At 39.8% G+C, this 24,080-nt stretch overlaps 1 protein-coding gene across 21 annotated transcripts in view; it reads left to right on the forward strand.

Moving 5' to 3' along the window:
* EDAR (ectodysplasin A receptor) overlaps positions 1 to 24,080 on the forward strand; it is a 163,038-nt gene that overhangs the window by 97,392 nt on the left and 41,566 nt on the right. The window lies entirely within an intron of this gene.

Here is a 24,080-nt window from a genome sequence, read left to right on the forward strand (position 1 = left end):
GATAAAAATCCTTCTGTGTGCAGCAGCCCCCCAAGACACCTTTCACACTGAGGCACTTGAAAACTGCCTATAAAATGCTGAGTGCTTTTGCAGAGCTTTTCAAGTGCTCTTGAGCCATTAGCAGTGTGCTTTTTTGGAGGATAACAAAATACTGCAGGAACCATTTTGAGGATCTTTTGAAGTGCTTTTGAGGCACTTCCCATTCATTTCAATGGAGAGGGGCATTTTTGAGACACTTTTTTTAGCGCTCCAAACATGCTCCAAAGATGCTGCTTGTAGAAGTTTTTCCACCTCCTCGTCAGTGCACCTCCTCAGTGTGATCTTAATGGAAATAGGTTTTCGTGAGCTTTTCAGGCACTTTTTTTTTAGCACAAAAGCACCTGAAAAGCGCCTCAGTGTGAAAGGGGTCTAACACTTACCTGAGGTCCCTCTCTGTGAAGTGATGTCCACGATTGTCACAGTCATCCGTCAATCCAGCTAGCCAATCAGGGGGAAAGAGGGGGTGGGGCCGGGTCAGGGCTCTGTGTCTGAATGGACACAGGGAGCTGTGACTCAGGTCGTGTGCCCCCATAGCAAGCTGCTTGCTGTGGGGGCACTTACTAGAAGGGAGGGGACAGGAGCAGCAAAGAGGACCCGAGAAGAGGAGGATCAGGGATGCTCTGTGCAAATCCACTGCACAAAACAAGTAAGTATAACGTTTGTTATTTTTATAGGAAAAAAAACAAGACTTTACAGTCACTTTCAGTAGTGAAGCCTTGAAACTTGTACCAGTAAAAAAAGTCAGCAAATTACAGTCTCATTATTTCTATACTGGCATGCTCCCTTTAACATTTAAGTCAATTATATGTTTGTAGAATATATAGCAAATGAATTAAATATAAGCAGAAAAACATATGCTACATATCAGTTGTGTTTTTCTTGGAGCGAATTTGAAAGTCTTGAAATATGCTTTAAAGCTATGCATCCGAAAGCATTAATGTGTATACAAGTTGATGAGCATTTCTTTTTGAAGACTAGACAGAAGACTGGTAAGAATAATGATTTTTGCATTTTTGTTTTCCCACATTTTGCATTTTTGTTATAAAAGGTCTATCTAGATCCCCTAAAGCGAAAGATGTATAATCTCACTCAAGTGGCATATTACTTGTATTTTTTCCTTAAATCAGCTCTATAATTATTGCAGGACTTGTGGAATGTGGTGGAAAGTTAGTGCTTCTTGTATACAGTATGATCTCATATGGACCTTACAGCCCCATATGACTTGTTCTAATAAACAAGTGATATCACTGTAACCTGCATATTGCATGCTTTTTTATATTAATATATAAGCTTCAACAGGCAAGATGTAATATTGTAGTGCTTTGTATCCTGCAATTTACCAAGAAAAATGTCTGTTTCCACATCAGTGTGGTCACCCCACAACTGTCTTTAAATGCTTTTTACCAGGTATTGGGGTTGATTTACTAAAGGCAAATCCACTTTGCACTACAAGTGCACTGAAAGTGCACTTGGAAGTGCAGTTTCTGTAGATCTAAGGGGAAGATCTGAAATCAGGGGAAGCTCTGCTGATTTTATCATCCAATCATGTGCAAGCTAAAATGCTGTTTTTTATTTTCCTTGCATGTTCCCCTCAGATCTACAGTGACTGCACTTGAAACTGCACTTTCAGTGCACTTGTAGTGCAAAGTGGATTTGCCTTTCATAAATAACCCCCATTGTGTTGTAAATATTTGTTTTTCCCCTTATTGTATTCTATGCATTAAGGGGAAAAACCTTCTGTGCTGAAGCTCCCCCCAGACTCTCCCCTTTTTCTTACCTGAGCCCAAACTAATCCAGCAACGAGCGCAGCAGCTCCAGATGTTGTTGCTCCTCTCCTTGGACAGATTGATAGCAGCAAGAGCCATTGGCTCCTGCTGCTATCAATCAAAGGATGTGACATGGGAGTCGGGGGCAGAGTCCCACTGTCTGTGTCAATGGACGCAGCAGCAGGTTTTGGGAACGAGCACGCATGTGTGCCCCCATGAAAAGCGGCTTTCTGTGGGGGCACCCAATGAAGAGGAGGAGCCGGGAGTGCTGGTGGGGGCCCCTAGAAAAAGAGGATTAAGGCTGCTCTGTGCAAAACCAGAGCAGGTAAGTATAGATGTGTTTGTTATTTATTTATTTTTTTAAACGTAGCTTTACAATCGCTTTAACTCAGTATTATAGTAAAGCATAACAATGCCAAAATTGGAGTTTGCTCTTTTCAACCAATCTTCCCCCTCCGAAATGACAAAGGTGATTTTTTGGGGGTTTTTATTTATTTTTTATTATTTTTGTTCTGGCCCCAACCCTTGTCCCTGACCCTGCAGCCTCCTGGGATACTTGCATCATATCTCTCACAAGGCTGCAGGACCATGGACACAGAGGGGACAAAGGGCAGGCCCCACGCATATTCCAGAGCTGGCTGTCTGAACCTAGAAAAAGCAGCCAGCTGAGGAGGTCCAAGGTGTCTGTGTGGGACCTGGGCTATGTCATCCAAACTGCAGATCACAGCAGAACAATGCTGGATTCCCTATGCAGGTGAATATGTGTTGTACAGACAACCTGGTGATACAGGTAAGAGTGGAGGGAAAAAACATGCAGGGAGTTTAGTACTGCTTTATGGAATATAAAATACATTCAATACATTTATTGCCAGTTAATTATGTTGCAAGTTGACTATTGTTTAGTTTGCCATGACAAGATTCTGTGTTCTAACTCAGGTTTGTCTATGGAAGTTGATGAACCACCTCAGAAAAAGGAATAGTTACAGGGAAACCAGAAGAATTGCTGTAGAAAGTTAAGTGTGCAGACTATAATTCTTAAAGCGGGAGTTCCGCCGTTTTTTTTTTTTTTTTTTTTTAAAGTCAGCAGCTACAAATACTGCAGCTGCTGACTTTTAAAATAAGGACACTTACCCGCCCAGCCACCTGAGATGTCGGCACCAGAAGCCGATCTCTCGATCGGCTCTCGGGTGCTGCCGTCACCATCTTGGGTATGGGAATCAGGAAGTGGAGCCTTGCGGCTTCACTTCCCGGTTCCCTACTGTGCATGCATGAGTCACGCTGCGCAATAAGGATGGTCCCCACTGTCGCTGGGATCCGTGTGTTTCCCAACAGACAGCGGGGGACCCGCAGGAAGTGGCGTAAATATCCGCAGATTCTGCGGATATCTATGCCGGAAGTGGGTGCAAATACCTGTATACAGGTATCTGCACCCCCCTCCCCCCGAAAGGTGGCAATTGTGGCGCCGGAGGGGGGAGGGTTCCAATGAGCGGAAGCTCCCCTTTAGGGTGGAGCTCCGCTTTAAATGAAAATGATTGTACTTCAAGACAGAAATCTCTTGCGAGAGAGCAAAAGGGGGTTGATTTGTATCATAGTTCATCAATACCTGCACATTGAGAATAACTTTCAAATGTTACCTGTTCTACATAGGAGGGGAATGCAGAATCCTGCAAATCATGCCATGAAAAAAACAGTTATATCTATTGCTTAATTTGAAGTACAACTCCATCTGTGTCTTTCTACTGTAAGAAAATTTGTGATTTAAAAAAAAAGTAAATGAAGTAAAAAACGTGTTTTACTAACAATATAATATGGCTTCTATAAATATCGGATCGAACTGTTTAATAGGCATAATTGCAAACAGTAGCAGAAACATGAAGTTCATGGAGTTGAACAAGACTCCTTCCCTTTTCAATGATAATCTTTATTCCTTCTACAAATGCTTTAAAAAAAAGACATACACGTTGGCCTGTTCTACTAATTTTTTAAATAATTAGCATCCATGACTGGCCACTATCTAGCTTAATTAAAGCGCTAAAGTATGCCTCTACATAGATCTAAACCAGACTTCAATTTTTCCTTTGAAAAAGACGTAAAAATATAAAAATATTTTCAAATGGTTTAGCTAAGCATCATAAGCTTTTTTCTAATTTAAGGGAAAAAACACATAGCAGTTGAATACCAGATAAATATATAGGTTCAACACAAAATATATTGTATAATTGATATACAATAGTCCCTTTTGCCACCAAAACAGCCCTGACCCATCAAGGCATGGATGTCACTAGAATTCTGAATATATGCTATGGTCCTCAGCACCCACTAACAAGCCAGATTTTATGTATTACCTCGGGGAGATGCAGACTAGAATCCTACAATCACTGAGCAGCAAATTATATCACCTGTGATGTATTTCAGTTATCTTGCAAACCTGGCCTGTTGGTGGGCCCTGAGGACAGGGTTGATGACCACTGGTTTATGGCACCGAGCTGTCAGTAGCAGATCTTTTAAGTCCTGTAAGTTGTAAGGTGGGGCCTCCATGGACCAGACTTGCTTTTCCAGCACTTTCCTCAGATGCTCTATTGCAGTGATGGCAAACCTTGGCACCCCAGATGTTTTGGAACTACATTTCCCATGATGTTCAGCTACACTTCAGAGTGCATGAGCATCATGGGAAATGTAGTTTCAAAACATCTGGGGTGCCAAGGTTCACCATCACTGCTATTGGATTGAGACCTAGAGAATGTAGAGGCTAGGCCAACTCCTCAAATTTGTAGTTGTGTTCCTCAAACCAGAACAATTTTTTTGCATTGTGGCAAGGTACATTATCCTGCTAAAAGTGGCCACTGCCATCAAGGAATACCATTTTCATGAAGGGGTGTGCTTGGTCAGCAACATTTATGTAGGTGGTAAATGTCAAAATAACATCCACGTGAATGGCAGGACCCAAGGTTTCCCAGCAGAACATTGCCCAAAGCATCACACTGCCTCTGCTGGCTGGCCTTCTTCCCTTACTGCAACCTGGTGCCATTTTTTCCCAGGTAAGCGATGCACATGCACCCAGTCATCTACATGATGAAAATGAAAACGTGATTGCTCAGACTAGGCTACCTTCTTCCATTGCTTCCGTGATCCAGTTCTGATGTTCATGTGTCCATTGTAGGCACTTTTGGCTGTGCACATGGGTCAGCATGATGGGCACCCTGACCGGTCTGCACAAAAAACTGTGATGCCCATTTTGTTCTGATTTCAACACATCAACTTCAAGGACAACATGTTTACATGCTACCTAATATATCCCATCAACTTTCAGATGCCACTGTAATGAGATAATCAATGTTATTCACTTATCCTGTGAGTGGTCATAAAGTTTTTTTTTTTTTTTCTTTTGGCTTGACAGGCATACTCTAGAGTGGGGTGGGTGACTGAGAGCAGAGGAATATTTCAGAGCCCATACTGCTGATTCTGTTGAATGGACACATGTGGATCCCATAATAATCACCTTTATTTCATGTAGCTATACAGTTACATGTGAAGAGAGCAGCTAAATGTATATATTTTTACAGAAATGTGCTAATTGTTTACAACCCTTATTTTCTTCCTGCAGCACCATTTTTCTGGCTTGTAAAGTTTGCCTGATCAAAAACAATAGGCTTTATGTAGTCTCTAATAGTGCCATACATCTACATTATACCTGGTACCCAAGGACTATGTCGCCTGACATAGTGAAGCTCAGAGCAGCATTTATATCTGTGCTGAGAGAGATTGTTTCTTGTAATTCAAAAATAGAAAGTTGTTTGGTAATGCTGATATGTGCACTTGATTGATTTAAGTGATGTGTGATTGCTAAAAAATAAGTAATAAGTAAGAGTTGGCTTTTTTTGCTAGGTACTGACAGATTTATATGTTGTTATTCTTGGAGTTAAGCAGATTGCATAACATACCCCCTAAATGTAGACAAACAATGAAGAAACCTATTTTTTGTGTTGGGATGCGCCTAAAGATTTAACAGTCTTTTAAAGGAGATTAAAAAATGCTTTTTTTTTCTGGCTGTCTCTGGTTCCAGTATATTCTGAGTCACTGACCCAGAACAAGCCTACAGCCATGAAACCCAGAATTTCTCATCTTTATATGTCCTGGTAAACAGCTCAAAAAATTGGAAGGTACATGATCATTATGGCAAACAAAATTCTATTCTGACAATTTTTTATTTCTCCAATGCCCAGTCTGATGCTTTACAGCAAAATACTAAGTCTATAAAAAGCTCAAACCGGTAAAAGAAAGCAAACACATTCATACAGTCATACATATGTTATTATAAGCTTAGTCTGCACATATTTATGTTATTTTAAGAATAATAATAGCCCTTTTTTTACTAATTTTTTAAGACAGAGGCTCTATAAGCAGGACAAGGCAAGCATGCAGCAGAATAGGTGTAAATTGTCATTGCGGCTTACTTGATAGATTAAGTTGTCATAGGCCTTGGGGTTCATTGTATTTTAGGTTAAGTGTTAGGGAGGCAGGTAAATAGTACAAATGTACCAATTCTGATCCTGTACACACATATAAGTTCACAATAGTAACTGACAGCAAGCTTTTACATCCGTTTTTGATTTGCAATACTAGTCAGCATAATAAAGGAAGGGGAGCACTATTTAGTCTAACCCTGAAGTCATCTGTAACAGTCTGATGTCATACTTAAACCATAGTCCTGCCTTTCTTAATATTTTCGGGTGTGGTTTGTCACTATGTACTGTTGTGTCTGGGCATCATCCTGTTTTACAGTACATTAATTATTACAGTCACATAAAGAGGAGTTGGAATGGAGCCTACGGTCAAATGCTATGGATTTCATAGCATATTGGATAGCAAAATGTTTATAGGCCAGCTGTAATTGTGTTTAAAATATTTATAGCGCTGACATATGACTTAACAATCAAATTACAGTGCCAGAGTTCTTTCCAAGATTAGTCCAGTATAATATTGGACAGATGTATTTCATTCCGCCAAAAATACTTAATGATTCAAAGCAGATCATATACAGAATGTACAATGAAAACAGGCTGAGTGTGAGCAAAATGAAGAATCATTTTTCAAAAAGACATAAACTAAAACCAATGAGAACATCTAAAGCAATCACAGATGATGAAAAGTGAGGAGTCAAACCCATCTTTATTACCAAAAATCATTGATATTAAAGGGCACTGGTCACAACACACTATAAGATGACCTGGTCAACATATTCCATGACAATGCAGTGAATCTGGACATTAGGCTTGAGTAACCAATTTCCATACGATACCACTATTTATAGTTTTTTTTCAGAATTTAACTTTTTTTTAAACTCTTTCAAAGGTGGCATTTTAAACTAAAAAAAAAAATAAAAAAAAAAACAGCATAAAAAAGCAAATGACCTATCAATGACCTATCAATCAAAACTTCTAGCAAGAGATCATTGTGGTCTTGTTGTACAGCATTGGTGTTGCCAACATAAACAGTTCCAAGTACTTTGTTCCTTCTGCAACAGCTTGGCGGGTCATGGGCTCCAAAGATACCCCAAGAGCCTGAAAGCATCCTTTGTGTGTGCTGCAGTCACCTTGTGAGATAACCCTCTCCCTAACTGACTCCCATACTACCTTACTGCATGTGTTTTGTTTTCTTCTCAGGTTCCAAGAAGAAAAAAAGATCACACAAACGTGTGAAGTGTGTTGAGAGCGACTGAGAGTCAGAGCGTCAGTCTTGTCTGTCCGTCTTTATATGCCATTTTCCTTGTCACATTCCATATCTTGTCGACCGTCCACAATATCTTGTGCTATGTCATATCATTAACATTACTAACCCATAATAATTATTCATGATCAGCATGTTCTGTCTTTTCTCTATGTTGATATGTAAGCAATAAATAATAAATATGCAGTGTTTTTCCACAAGCAACAGTGCCAATTTTCTTGGAAGACACCATTTATTAGATGTGAATAATTACATCGTCAAATGTCCCAATAAAGGCCACAAAAAGATTAAATAAATATTATGTGAATATTTTCAAAATCAACTGACCCAATAAAGGCCACAAACATATTAAATAAATAATATGCCATATTTTGAATTATTATAGTAATAGAAGAATGGGATAAACGACCAAAAAAAAATCAAACAGGTGCTACACACAGGGAATCTGACTTTCAAAGCACAAAAAGTGCAAGTTTATATTTTACTTGCTTTTCACATACACCATACAAACTATCCTGGTTCTCAGTCAACAGACGGTACAATATAAAAAATATCTACCTAAAATGAGTATGCACTATAGTTACCATAGCTACTTCAATAGTATTAATGTGTTTGTTTGCACATAGTTTGGTTGATTTACTAAAACTGGAGCACTCAGAATCTAGTGCAGCTGTGTATGGCAGCCAACCAGCTTCTAAATTCAGCTTGTTCAATTAAGTTTTGGCAATACAACCTGGAAGCTGATTGGTATCTATACAGAGTTGCACCAGATTTTGCACTTTCCAGTTTTAGTAAAACAACCCTATAATGCACATTTATGTTAACAATTTGTCCCCTGGTAGCTAGTAAGCACTGCACTTGACATATCAGCTTCAACTGTTTTGAGCCCTAATGAGGGGAACCACTGTTCCTATCTATTGCAAATAATCAGTTACTCGGTTTCATTCTCTTAAAATTGCACACCCAACAACAATAGCAATTGCAAATCTGACTTATTTCTGTATTTACTAAATTGCAGAATACTTTATGTGTATTTATGAGAATCACTACTTGTTATCAAGCCCAAAATAGCAAGTGGTCTAGAATCAAATATTTCTATTTATGTTAGATGTTTAAAGGCACCCATCCTAATAAGGATTACATACACACAAAACTGCAAATTAGGGGACTTGTAAAACATTATATAATATTTATATAAAAATCACACTGTAAATAAAGAGTATTTTTATATAACTATTTTATATGGTTTTAATATATATATGGCACCTTACAATTCCCTTAATTTGTAGCTTTGTATGTAATCTGTTTACGGCAGATGCAATACTGGTGCATCATGAACCACATCCGATTTATTTCAAACATGGTTTTTAAATATAACAAAAAATTGTACATTTGTCACATCTGCTGGTACACTGTGGGGTTGATTTACTAAAATTGTAGAGTCCAAAATCTGGCGCCGCTCTGCATATTTTTTGTTTTTTTTGTCAAAGCTTAAGCTGTCCATACACCTATAGATTTTCTATGGTTAGATGGAAAAAGTGGGAGATTCCTCCATCCACACAGTTTAGCAACCATGGAGAAATCTGTTGCACTTTTTCCATCTAACCATAGAAAATCTGCAGATAATCTATAGGCGTATGGCTAGCTTAAATTGAACAAGCTGACGTTAGAAGCTGATTAGCTACCATGCACAGCTGCACCAGATTTTGCACTCTTCAGTTTCATTAAATCAACCCCAGTGTGTTGTGCATTTTGAGATACTGAAAAAGTCCTTACAGGCAAGATCCTTTGTCCCATCATAATAGATTAGCTATTCACTGGACTTGGTAGGACAATGAAGGCATGGGGCATTCACTTTGTCAGAAAATTTGCCTCAGAGCCTAGGTGCTGAAATTTATTTTTGCAAATACTACCCAATCACATACAAGGAAATAAAAGACAGCATTTTTGCTTGCACAAGATTGGATGATGGAAGTCAGCAGAGCCTCATTCACCAAGCCCTGGGGAAAATTACTTGCAAAGTGAAAGGTCTATTTGTCGTGATAATAAATTGACCCGTGTCTCAACACATTCTACATTTAAGCATCAATACTTTACTGTTTACTGAGGCTATTAGGGTCTCCCAAAAAATCTGCATTGGTCATTAATTGCTAAAGAAATTTTTAAAACATTTTGGCACACTCAACAATGGGATCTTGGACATATGTTCAGTTTGTTCTCATGTTAATTAATTTTACTCAGTTTTATAGTAATGCCACTTTTCCACAGCATGGAATATTGAACCATTTACATCAGTCCCTGCTTACAGTTTACCACAGTAATACCAACACATATATTAGAGCACCCATCAAATGAAACCTAAGACCTCCAACACTGCCAAAGTACATTAAGCAAGTGTGTGTGCAGGCACTTACATGTAAACATAGACATAAAACTGTGCAAAAATTAATAAAATAAAGTAATAGAATACAAAATATTATTATTGTAATTATTCAGGAGTGTATATCATTAACTGTAAGCTTAATTTGCTTTTCTGGAAAAAATAAGCATTTCCCATTCTGAATCGTGTTGTCCTCATGCAGGATTCTTCCATTGCACACAACAAATTCAGCTCCAACATATTATTCCTGAAGCCAGTAATTAGTATGTACATGTAGCTTGGTATTTATTGAGGCATAGTCCTTCTGCTCATTCTCAAGGCACGTATTGTTCTGTGAAGAATGCAGTCACACATCTTAACCTACTTGCTGCATCTCTTAAACCTTTTTGCCACGTTATTATTCATATCCAAGGAACACAGGGCCATTCACATAAGAATGTCAGACGGTAGCAGCTGTGTGTTTACCTCCTCATGCAGGTGCTTTGCTTGGCAGCTCCTAGAAAACCACATGTATAGTCCGAACCTGCAGAGAGATGCCTAAGACAAAGGGCCTGCGTATCCCTGTAATTAATTACTACTGGGACCTTGACTTCAAATATGTGTCATAGGAACTGATTGCACTGGAAAAGCATTGTGTCACAGAAAGCAATTCAGCTTCAATTAGGAGCTGCTCCATAGAAAATCAATTTTGAAGAAATAATAGAATTTTCCTAACAATTACGGTTCATAAAAGAACTTTTAGGTTCCTCTGTAATTTTGGAATAATCACTTTAAGAAGTTAGAAAAAAAGTAAGAAAACACATATCCATGAATTTACAATTTAGTGTTCTAATGATCTAATTGTAAACATAGCCATGGACCATAACCTGATTATCATTATCTTAAAATCACACTTAAAGGACCGATATACATAAAGTAATCATTCATACACTATTTGCATACACTATGAATACAAAAAGTGGCATATATAAATTGGCTGGGAGTTTAGAAAAAAAAGTTAGAAAAAAAGTGAGAAAACACATATCCATGAATTTACAATTTAGTGTTTGAATGATCTAATTGTAAACATAGCCAAATGCCTCTCCTGGACCATAACCTGATTATCATTATCTTAAAATTACACTTAAAGGACCGATAGACATAAAGTAATCATTCATACACTATTTGCATACACTATGAATGCAAAAAGTGGCATATATAAATTGGCTGGGAGTTTTTTGGTGGTATAATTGGACAGGACTTAAAAATTGTTCTATATCAAAAATTAGAAATGTGACAGGTGATGATGTTTGATTGGTATTGGCCAGACAGAGACCCTTTAGAATATTTTTAATACCAAATGAATAGCAATGTTCCAGAATACCACCCAGCAGTAATAAAAGCTGGTATAGTTGCATATATAACAATGAAAGCATATTCAATGCACATCAAACAACTTGGCTGTTCATATAAACTGCTTAAAACAAACCTTTGTATAAATGTGTATCAAAAAGAGAGTAGTGGCGGTACAAAAAAAATATGTGTACATGGGCTGCCTACATCCCTAATTCTAATAATAATTACTTATCTAATAATTCATTTGTATAAAAAAAAATCACAGCAATTGGTAGTTAATGAAATGTAAAATTTAAAAAGAGTCAACTATGTATATAATCCCAAATTTAAGGCACATTGATGCTAAATCAGAACCAGGTTGAAATAAAATAATCTACTAAAAGAAAAATTTCCACTTACGTAATTACGTGAGCTCTTCCAATAAAACTGTACATTGACTGGACAATGCATCTTTTCTACTCCATTGAATAACATGTGCACTGCAACTCCCATTAATCTGTTCATTTTCTATATGAAATCCCCCTGAAGGCAGGTGTCTGCGTCTACTAACAAATATTCACTCTATAGAAGTAATCAAAGAAAGTGTATTCAACGGAAAACTGAAGAATGATTTTTATAGCTTTTCTTCTATAACACATGTTATACTAACGCGGTTACTACCTTGTACTTATTTTATAATACTAACCCTTTTGTGTTGCTCTTTGGCACACAAAGACATTTTATGTGTTTTCTGTTTGTGAAAAATAATCTAGCATTAAAAGATTTTTTTTGTAGAACGGATACTTGCACACCTTTTTGTGCATGTCACATGACCAGGTTATTGGCTGTGAATATGGGTGTTCCTTGGGTCTCACGTTTTACAAGTTACCTCTCTCAAAGCTGTATCACTCTAAGCCATTCTTTTGAGTTTGGTGTCTGGGAGTTTGTAGTGCATCTATTTGTATTGCAAGCACACTAGGATAAAAAATGAACTTAATGGATACATTTGTAGTCAATCCTTAGGAAAGTAAACAGCGACCAACTAAACTATACGGCCACCAAAAAAATGTATTTTTCATTGCATGCATATACTGCTGACTACAGACTGATTATCAACATAATTGTCCATCAATGGATTCTTCTTTCATATGTGGACTGTCCATATTTCTTGATAGCCTCTTGTTATCATGGGCAGTTCTTTGGTGTATCACTTATTTTTTATTTGTTGTCTACTACAACTTGTATTGTAGAAAGCAGTCTTGGTAAGCGGTGTTGTTTTATTGTGTATTTAAAGGTCAGTAGGGAAACAAACCTGATTGCATGGCTAAACTGCTTTATTCTAATATTCTTGCATAGTGAGTGCCTAGACAAGACCTGTACTCTTTCTTATAGCATGTGTTCTCTATTCCTTTGTGATTAAGGAACATTCATTTCCTCCTTTCTGTCTCTTCAATTGTTTTCATCTGGAGCAGCAGAAGGAAATTGAGTGGTAAAATGAACATATAAATTAATAGTTTTGCTTTAAATAAATACCCAATAACTTTAGGTGATCTAAATGTTAATAGATTATTGTTTTTAAGGGCACCTTATATGTTTTTTACAACGAAGATCCGATCATCAGAAGTGCACTGTGCTATATCATGTTTATGGTGCTCAATACGGTACTCATGCAGCTCTTTTTAATCATCTCCTAGTTCATGGTTTAAATTTGATTCTCGTGCAAGATATTATGATTATATAAAATCTTTCTCAGCTTGCTTTGATTGTCAGTGTATTATGTCTCTGCTTTGAAAATTGTGTTGTATTGTAGCCTAGAGGTAATTACTTTTAATCAGAGCACACCAAAGACCAATTTTATGGAGATAGTAAAATCATGTACATAACTCAGTATGTTTTCATAGCAACACCCTCAGTCCAAAGGGTTTGTTAAAAGGCTACGGAAATTACTAGTATAAAGACAGCTCTACTACATATCCTCATCATAGATGATAATATAAAGGAGATCCTTACTACGTGGGTCAAAGCTGGAGAACTATGCTAGGTGTTGTGTCTACTTTATGATCACTGCCACAGTTGCATAGAGCCAGCAATCATAGTAAGCCTGCTCTTTTGCGTTCTTACTCCTATTCCTTTGCATCATTTCATGATTTTTAATGATACAGTTCCCTGTTTTCTGCAATGGAATGAAGTCTGTGGTTTGGGCAGATGCATTCTCCCTTTTACCAGTGGGTGCCAACAATAAGTGCTAGAAGCCTTCTGTACGTTATTGACCAAGCTGTGGATGCTTTCCAGAAAAAAAAATGTTGCTAATGGGCCAAATGCCTCATTGACTGTATTGTACAATTTGTTCTTTCTAATTTTCTAATATAAATATTTATTGTCAGCCAATTTTTAACACCTATTCAGCCTTTTTGGTTGTCTGAACTGCAGATTTACAATAGTTATTTGGGTGTTAAATGCAACATATACTATTTACCTGTCTTGATGGTTGCATTTTCTTCAGATATTGAACACTAGGGTTCAAGCTTATCAAAGGGACATGATTTAATTAGGAATTGAGTATGAACTTAGGTGGAGTACAGTCAGTGCTCATTATTCAATATCTCCCATACCTTCTGCTGGGCATTAGCTATAAAATGTCCTTGGAGAGCAGTATTGTCTTACTAAAAAAAAACGTGCTTCCTATGGACAGGATTTTTAAATCAACCAGAAAATAAAATAAATTACAAAAACCCCTATAATGAGAAGAAAATGGCAGCAAAGGGGTTGATTGCCCAATGAGATATCAGTCAGAATCATATTTTCCTAACTGACCCTAATCTCTTCCTATGCAGTTTTTCAGATTTCCTATGCTTTCTTTGCAACAGCTTCCAAATCACTGACACTATTGCTGCTTTGTGCACCCCCTCCCCCTTTCTACACAAAAACACATTTTATTATGAGGGGGCTGAGTTAACCAAAAAAAAACTTTTTTGTCCATTTAAGCATGATGGCCATAATTTAAGAACCATGAAGGTTTAATCCTTTCATGACTAAGCCTATTTTTGGAATTTGGTGTTTACAAGTTAAAATCCATATTTTCTACTAGAATATTACTTGGAACCCCCAAACATTTTATATATTTTTTTAACAGAGACTCTAGAGAATAAAACGGCGATTGTTGCATTATTTTATGTCACACGGTATTTGCGCAGCGGTGTTTTAAATGCAACTTTTTGGGAAAAGGGACACTTTCATGAATTAAAAAAAAAAAACAGTAAAATTAGCCCAATTTTTTTGCATAATGGGAAAGATAATGTTACGCCGAGTAAATAGATACCAAACATGTCACACTTTATAATTGCACGCACTTGTGGATTGACGACAAAGTACGGTACCTAAAAATCTCAATAGGCGACGCTTTAAACATTTTTTACGGTTACCAGGTTAGCGTTATAGAGGAGGTCTAGTGCTAGAATTATTGCTCTCGCTCTGACGATCGCGGCGATACCTCACATGTGTGATTTGAACATCGTTTACATACGCGGGGCGCGACTTCCGTATGCGTTTTCTTTGCTTCGCGAGCTCGCGGGTATGGCGGGCGCTTTAACATTTTTTTTTTTATTATTTATTTATTTTATTTATTTTAAAATGACTACATTGTTTAAAATAAAAAAAAAAATTGATCACTTTTATTGCTGTCACAAGGAATGTAAACATCCCTTGTGACAGTAATAGGCGGTGACAGGTACTCTTTATGGAGGGATCGGGGGTCCCTCCTTTAGACTTCAGTGTATTCAGATCGCCGAAAACTGCGATTCTGAATACCGGATATTTTTTTTAAACCGGCGCCATTGGCAGCCGAGTAGACGGGAAGTGATGTCATGACGTCGCTTCCGTGTTTACTATGAGGAGACTGGAACGAAGCTGATTACGGCTTCGTTCCAGTTCCTCCCCAGCGGCCGGAGGCATCGGATGGCGAATCGGTGCTCCCGATCGAGCGGGAGCATCGGTAACAGCAGCGGGAGGTGGCGGGAGGCGGCGGGAGGGGGGGACGTCCCCTCCCACTCCTCCGGCATAACAGCCGAGCGGCTTTTAGCCGCATCGGTTGTTATGCCTGGATAGCCAATCGCCCGCTGAACAAAACGGTACCGGGATGATGCCTGCAGGTGCGGGCATCATCCCGGTATACCCCCCGGAAGCCGAGTACGCACATCTGCGTACGCTCGGCGGGAAAGGGTTAAATAAATTCTCCCAGGTGAATCTGCACATAATAATACCATAAATCTGTGTGGCATACCTCCCAAAGCATTTTTTACTGACTAAACTTGGAAAATGTACTGACAGAGCATATTTTTTACTGACAATCTAAAAAAATTACAGCACTAAAAATGAAGACAACCAATATTTAAACAGAATAAACACAATATGCAAACACTAACAATACCCATAACAAGTAATTTGGCTGGTTTTATAATTAAAAAGTCATTTACTGACAGCAACCCTGGCAGGAATCCAAATCTTGAACCTGCAGGATTCACCTTGAACCCATGGTAGCAGTTAACCTGGACCTCATTCCCAGAGAACATACTTCCTTTGAACTAAATAAGGTTTACAGACTAAAATCTATCAACACTAGCTGTTTGTAACTCAAATTATTACACTGTTGGATCATAAAGTATGCTGTCCGGTGTGTAAATTCATGTGGAAATAAACTGTAATAGTCTCTGAACAAGCTTGTTTATGCCTCAAAGGCATATTTCTTAGTTTTAAAAATATAAATTGTTTTGGTCAGGTTTACAGGGATCTGCTGTTTTTTTTAGCACATACCGTTTTCTTTATATAAGCTTTGTGTAGACTGCTTTCCTCTAATAAACATCACACAAAGAATATTGTGTCACAAACAGAATAAAACTATACTGAAAAAGGGCAGAATTATTATTTTGCTTTTATATTATTTAGAAGTTTAACAGAATGGGTAGTTAGCCGAATGATCAGACAGGATGTAAGTGTAATACACACTTTACTAGACAGGTGTAAAGTTAGAAGCAGTAATGCAAAACAGGTTCAGAATGGCAAAAATCATGCACAGACTAGAGAATAATAAACGTGGACTCTTGGTATTGTTTTTGTGACTCAACCAGAGTAACATGTTTAGTCTCCATGAGACTCTTTAACAACAGAGAATGAAAATGGCAATCACTATTTCAGTAAACAGTACAGAACACAGTTATTTGCAATTATCTTCATTGACAGTGTCCCTCACAGCGTAGTGTGGTAGCAAATGGGGAGGGACATCCCACAGTAGCTGGGTCTTTTGGAGAAGCTGTGGAATATTAGGCTCTCGCTCAGCTGCCCACTGGCCAACTGGATCTTTTAGAGAAGTTTTGTGCTATTGGGCGCTGAGCCAGCTACACCATTTCTAACAGTGGAGAGCGTCTCACGTGGCTGCAGATCACTTGTCCAGCTACTTCTGCTTAATTAGGTCTGGTCATTCTGTGCTGCAGAGGAAAGGAAGCAGGGAAAAGTATCTTCACTGGGCAAGTCTAGGAACCTGGGAGGTTAAGGGGTAAGGAGTTAAATGGGCCTGTGCATGCATCTGAACATGGTGAGCAAATATATATTCTGTTACACTTCAATCCACTTGAACTTGCTGTCCCTGATAAGTTTGCAGACTTTTGGTACTATCTGCTGGGGCAAGAGGCAATGCATCTTTGTCTCCAGGTGTGTCAGTAGCTGGTGGTAAAAAGAGCTTCATAGCAGAAGCATGGACCTCAGCTGGGTGACTATTGGGCTGCGTAATATTGTCAGGATCCACAACTTCTCCTAGAAATAATGGTTGGAGAGAAGAAGACAGCAGCCTTTTAACCTCTGGTGTCAGAGACATTTGTAGTTCATGAACTTGGATAGCTTCTTTAACTAGTTGCTGACCGCCGGCCGTCAAATGACGGCCAGGCGGCGCAGCTATTGTGGCGGGAGGCCGTCATATGACGGCCTCCCGTTTAAACAGGGATGCGCGCGATCGTGCGCGCGCATCCCTGTTTCTTCGGTGGCGGCGTGTCACGGAGACACCGCTCGCCACCGAAGGGGGTGAACAGCCATTCGTTATGGCTGTTTACCACGTGATCGGCCGTGATGAAGTCACGGCCGATCACAGATGGTAACACCCCGAACGTGCATGCGCGCTGCGCGTGCACGTCGGTGGCGGCGTGTTCCCCGGGAACACTGCTAGTCACCAACGCTGGTAAACAGCCATTGGCCGGCTGTTTACCCACGTGATTGGCTGTGATCCTTTCACTCAAATGTAAAGAAACCGCGGTAACGGGATGTTACCGGGTTCTCCTCCTCACACACCGATCGTGTGTGAGGAGGAGATTGCGGTAACATCTCGTTACCGCATACAGTGTACACCAAACATACTGATTGCCCCCCCCCAATAAAGAGGACCTGTCACCACCCCTCATAGTACCTGTCAATCACAGTCCATCAGAGTACCTGTCACAGCCCATCAGAGTACCCGAGTACCTGTCCCGGCCCATCAGAGTACCCAAGTACCTGTCCCGGCCCATCAGAGTACCCGAGTACCTGTCCCGGCCCATCAGAGTACCCGAGTACCTGTCCTGGCCCATCAGAGTACCCGAGTACCTGTCCCGGCCCATCAGAGTACCCGAGTACCTGTCCCGGCCCATCAGAGTACCCGAGTACCTGTCACGGCACATCAGGGTACCTGAGTACCTGTCACGGCTCATCAGAGTACCTGTCCCGGCCCATCAGAGTACCCGAGTACCTGTCCCGGCCCATCAGAGTACCCGAGTACCTGTCCCGGCCCATCAGAGTACCCGAGTACCTGTCACCAGGCCATCAGAGTACGCGAGTACCTGTCACCAGGCCATCGGAGTATGCGAGTACCTGTCACCAGGCCATCGGAGTATGCGAGTACCTGTCACCAGGCCATCAGAGTACCCGAGTACCTGTCACCAGGCCATCAGAGTACCCGAGTACCTGTCACCAGGCCATCAGAGTACCCGAGTACCTGTCACCAGGCCATCAGAGTACCCGAGTACCTGTCACCAGGCCATCAGAGTACCCGAGTACCTGTCACCAGGCCATCAGAGTACCCGAGTACCTGTCACCAGGCCATCAGAGTACCCAAGTACCTGTCACCAGGCCATCAGACCTATTTGCAGCCCATGTCTCATAGAATATACGTTGGGGTGTTTGCTTTCCAAAATGGGGTCATTTTGTGGGTAATTTCACTGTCCTGGTGGTCCAGGACCTTCAAAAGTGTGATGGGTAGGAATGAAATAAGATGTGTCATTTATGCTCCTAGAACGCCTGAACGTACTACTTCAATGTTTGGCCCATCTATGTGGCCAGGCTGTGTAAAAGTCCTACACATGTGGTATCGCCATACTCGGGAAGAGTAGCAGAATGTATTTTGGGGTGTAATTTTTGCTATATACATGCTATGTGTTAGAAATATCTTATAAATTGACAATTTTGTGTAAAAAAAAAATGCGTTTTAATTTTTTTCCACATATTCCAAAAACTTCTGGAAAAAAATGAACCGTTCAAAAGACTCATTATGCCTCACAGATTATACGTTGGGGTGTTTGCTTTCCAAAATGGGGTCATTTTATGGGAAATTCCATTGTCCTGGTACTCCAGGGCCTTCAAAAGTGTAATAGGTGGTTGAGAAATGAGATGCGTCATTTTTGCTCGTAGAACGTCTGAAGGTACTACATCGATGTTGGTGCTCTGTATGTGGCCAGGCTGTGTAAAAGTCTCACACATGTGGTATCGCCGTACTCGGGAAGAGTAGCAGAATGTATTTTGGGGGGTAATTTGTTGTATACATATGCTGTGTGTGAGAAATAACCTGATAATATGACAATTTAGTAAAAAAAAATAAAAAAAAATAAAAAATCTTCATTTTGCAAAGAATTGTGGGAAAAAATGACAACTTAAAAAAACTCACCATGCTACTTACTTAATACCTTGGGATGTCTACTTTGTAAAAAGGGGTCATTTGGGGGGTATTTGTACTTTCCTGACTAGTTAGAGTCTCAAGAAATGAGATACACCTGATGTACTGAAGGCCTGATCAGAAGTGATGAATTTTCAGTGATTGGCACCATAGATTGTAGACTCTATAACTTTCACAAAGACCAAATAATATATACTAATGTGGGTTATTTTTACCAAAGATAGGTAGCAGTATAAATTTTGGCCAAAATTTATGAAGAAAAAATACTAATTAGCAAAAATTTATGACAGAAACGAAGAAAAAGGCATTTTTTTCACAAAATTTACGTTTTATTTTATTTATAGCACAAAAAATAAAAAACCCACTAGTGATTAAATACCACTAAAAGAAAGCTCTATTTGTGTGGAAAAAAGGACGCAAGTTTCATATGGATACTGTGTTGGATGACTGAGTAATTGTCATTCAAAGTGTGAGAGCGCTGAAAGCTGAAAATTGGTCTGGTCAGGAAGGGGGTGTAACTGCACTGTACTGAGGTGGTTAAAAACCCTATTATGGGAATCTCTGTGGGTCTCATCTGGTTTGAAGAGTTTATGGTGCAGGCATCTTGGTTTCTATTTCTTCTCTCTGGATATTGTAGAATGGCACAGCTAGAATGGGATATTCTAAAACAACTCCAGGGATTTCTTGCCATTGTGTCTACAATTTTCCTTTCACCCACCACTGGTTTATGTTCTGCACTGTATGGGTGAAGCCAAATGTAACATGGTAGGGTGAACAGCCTAGCAAGGAATGTGCTATATGGTTATACTTCCAGACCAATTTGACTAACTAATGGGTCCATTTCCATTGTTTGCAGGAACTAGGCCTTAGCGCAATTGTATCAGGGTACCACTGAATGTCACACATGCCCCATTGCCTTGTGGGTGGTATGGAGTAGAATAAAAATGAATGACTAGTGAGTAGAACAGGGTCCCTAATCTGAATGTATCTTCTGTAGACAGCCTTAAGGAAGGCAAAACTGTTTCTACACCATCTGGACAATGAAGATGGCTGTCTGGTTGCAGATCTGTTCTACCCCCACAAACTTGGTGAACTTATCCACCATAACTAAGACATGATGGTATCTGTATTCCGACATATTGAGTGTAAGAAAGTTGATGGTCAGTACTTCTAGTGGGGCAGACATGTGCCAAGTCAGAGATGGAATGTGGGCATCTGAACCTTTGACACTAAACAGACCACAAATAGAGAGTGTGGGCATTTGACAGCACAACCTGCAAGCTCATTGAAGAGTCATAGAGGAACATTATTCTGCAATACTCTATATCATCCCTGAGGATGATATGGCACCATTAACTCAGCAGTTTGTTGGCTTCTGGTAGTACCTTCCACAGGATGCTCTTTCAGTGTCTCTGTCCAGTAACAATTCTAGTATATAGATGAGGTTTACTAATAGGCCCTCTTCTAGTCGAGTCATTGTTTGACTCCTGGCAGCAGAACATTCTAGTTTAATGGCTTTCACTGTGCATGTGTGGAGATGGCCCAACTCGACAGCCCCAGCATGGTGGTGGTGACCTTGACCACCTCTTATGTGGTGTTCTCCATCTTAAAGAGAGTCATCTACTGCTCCCAAATGCATTTTCATCCAAATTTCTGGTATTTTCGTTATTGTTTTAACAAACGATAATGAGCGTGCAGAATCCGAAAACTGAAAGACTGAAAGATCCGACATTGTGACAACAGTTCGATATAGATAGGAGATTCGACATGACACTGACAACAGCAATCTGTGTCCATCGAACCTGTGATCGAATGTACCTAACCTAACTCTATTAGTCCAAGATTATTCGGCATAGAGAGAAAAGATTCGACATGAAGATTCGACAGACACCATAAGCCTTCAATGACAGATTCGACCTTAATTATTTCGGATTTTCGGACGAATGCATTTTTTAACTAAACAAAAGAAATAAAAACAAATTTCGGGAGTAACTAAATAAATGTATTTTTCGGACGAAAACGAAATTGTGAAATTAAATATTTCTGTGTGCACATGTCTACTGCTTGCCTATCCTAGGAGCAAACCTGTCCATGCTTCAGTGCAGTTAATTCTGTCTGGATCTGTCAAATTGCCAAATCTGGTGACATTAATAAGGCGTGATTGTGAAGAGTGGGAGATTTTTCTTTGGGAAGATAAAAATTTTGCCCGCATATGTTCACCAAGGGTCAATGCATTTTTACAAAAAATTCCCCAAAAATATAAAAATGTTTGTGTTGGGCTGCATTCATAGCTGTCTTAGGCTACAAGCAGCCCTTGGACCGCAGGTTGAACACCCCTGCTCTAAGTATTTGGGCAATTGTTGAGGTAGAAATCCTACCAGGAATAATGTGATCATTTCAGCAGGGACAGTAGGCTGCTATGCTTTGGAAAAGTATTACTGGGCTCTACTGTCATGCCACTTCCATTACTATTGTTTGATATGCCTGATTCTATTTATAGATGCCAAGTTTAACAGAACATGCAGTGGTGTTGCTAGGAGGTGGCTATTGAGGCTATAGCCCCAAATCTGGGGCCCATAGCCCCAAGTCTCTTAGAGCAGGGTCTCTGCCTAACCAGCGGGCCACATCTGCAGTGGGCAGGCTGCATGAGAAAGGCGGATGAGAGGAGAGAAGCGAGCGGGCGGACAAGCAGAGATTACATCATCTCTCTCCGCCCTGCTCCACATCACCGATCTTCCAAGTGACAACCTACATCTGGTGGCAGGTAACGTTGCAAGTGACAATCCATATCAAGTGGCAGGTGATGTGGCTAGTGACAATCTGCAAATAGTGGCAGGTGATGTGGCAAGTGACAATCCGTATCAGGTAGCAGGTGACGTGGCAAGTGACAATCCGCATCAGGTGGCAGGTGACGTGGCAAGTGGCAATCTGCAAATGGTGGCAGGTGACATGGCAATCTGCAAATGGTGGCAGGTGACATGGCAAGAGACAATCCACATTAGATGGCAAGTGACAATTCAAATCTAGTGGTAGGTGATGGTGGCAAGTAACAAGCTGCATCTGGTGACAGGCAACGGTGGCAAGTGATACGCTGCATCTGGCGATAGGTGATGGTGGAAAGTGACATGCTGCATCTGGTGGCAGGAGATGTGGCAAGTGACACGTCCAGGGCTCCCTCTGATTCTGCATTATGGTAAGTGGAACCACTTCATTATTTATTAGAATGTAACAATAGAAACAATGCACTTCAATTACCCTGAAACCATATCAACCATGGTGCCATGATGATTGAAGCGCCAACACCAGCCATTGCCTGTGAAAAATTGCTTACCACCAAAATGCCCCCCCCCCCCCGGGCCTGCAAAGGGGTTGGTGACCGCTGCTATGGGCTCTTGCCTCTTACCTCTTTTACAGAACTAGCAATGCCCCTGAGAACATGTAATAGGCTGAATGAACATACAGAGTGTAACTAGAGTTTATTAGACAAGTGCAAAGTTAGAAGGAATAATGGAAAAATGTAACAAAAATCAATACACTGTAGAATAATGAAAGCTGCACAAACATAGGCTGTTCACAGCAATGTGCCTGACTCAGGGTAACATTTTGCTGCACAGCATAATCTCTGCAGAACACTTTAACAACAGAGAGTCAAGCTGAGAATCACTGTTTTAGTAAAACAATATAGAACACAGCTACTTGCCATTATCTTTATAGACATTGTAAAGTCAGGGGTAGCTCTGGTAAAACCGGTGAACAGCTGTAGAGATCAAAGGCCCAAGGACTAAATGTTACTCCACTGGAACTGGTGCTCTCTTTTAGCGATTGGGGAGGGGCTCCCCATAGTAGAGTGTTCTTTTGGGGAAGTTGAATGGTATTAGACTCTGACCCGGCTGCCCTTACACTGATTCTGACAATGGAGAACTTCTCACCTGGCTACAGAAACGTACACAGCTACCTCCGCCTCAGGTATGACCTGTCTGAGCTCCTGAGGGAGAGATGTCCCTGGGCATGTCCAGGAACCCAAGGAGATGTGGGAGAAGGAGATAAACGAGATAAAGATGCCTACACTGAAGCATAGTGAGTAAAGGGGCACTTTGCTTCAGTAGATTTAGCTATCACTTTTCAGTACCGAAATCTATCAGTAAGGCTCTTGAAATAAATTGAAATAATTCCATATGGGCAGTTTGCCCAGTTCTCTAGCCCTATAAAGGCTATTTAATTAACACACCTATGTCTGACTTTATCATAGAGTGTCTAAATTATTCTTGACTTTATAGTCTGGCATGGGCTATGATGGTGAAATCATCAAGTCTATAACTTAACTGATCTGTGAATGAGGCAACAGAGTAGACACAACAAAACAGATCATTGTTATTGAGACAAACCTTTCATAAAAGCTATGCTAAGAAAATAGGTATTTTGTCATTAATATCTTGTTTTGTATTTTGCATTTAGGAAGATACTTTCACATATTTCCCAGAACAACCCCAATAAGAATTGCTTACCCTTTTATGCTTTGAGCCCTTAGTTAGCCATTGTTAAACAATGGATCATAATTTAAATTATAATCACTTTACATTCAAAGAATATCTAATCTATTCACATACCTGTTCACCTGAACATTGTGTATAATAAATGGCAAAATATTTGCATGCAAAAACATATTACGTGTTTGCATATATAGTAAAACCTTGGACTGAGAGTAACTTGGTCTGAGAGTGTTTTGCAAGACAAGGAAATTTTTTTTTATAAATTTTGACTTGGTATACAAGCGATGTCTTGATATATAAGTAGCGTCAGGTCAGAACTGAGTATTAAAGAGAAGAGAGGCGCCTCTAAGTGTAGCAATAAGGTTACATTTAATGAAGGTACAACATTTAGCAACTCA

This window comes from Lithobates pipiens, unplaced genomic scaffold (genome assembly GCF_037356315.1).
Source record: "Lithobates pipiens isolate NorthernLeopardFrog02 unplaced genomic scaffold, aLitPip1_a1.2 Scaffold_16, whole genome shotgun sequence".
In the NCBI taxonomy this organism is placed as follows: domain Eukaryota; kingdom Metazoa; phylum Chordata; class Amphibia; order Anura; family Ranidae; genus Lithobates; species Lithobates pipiens.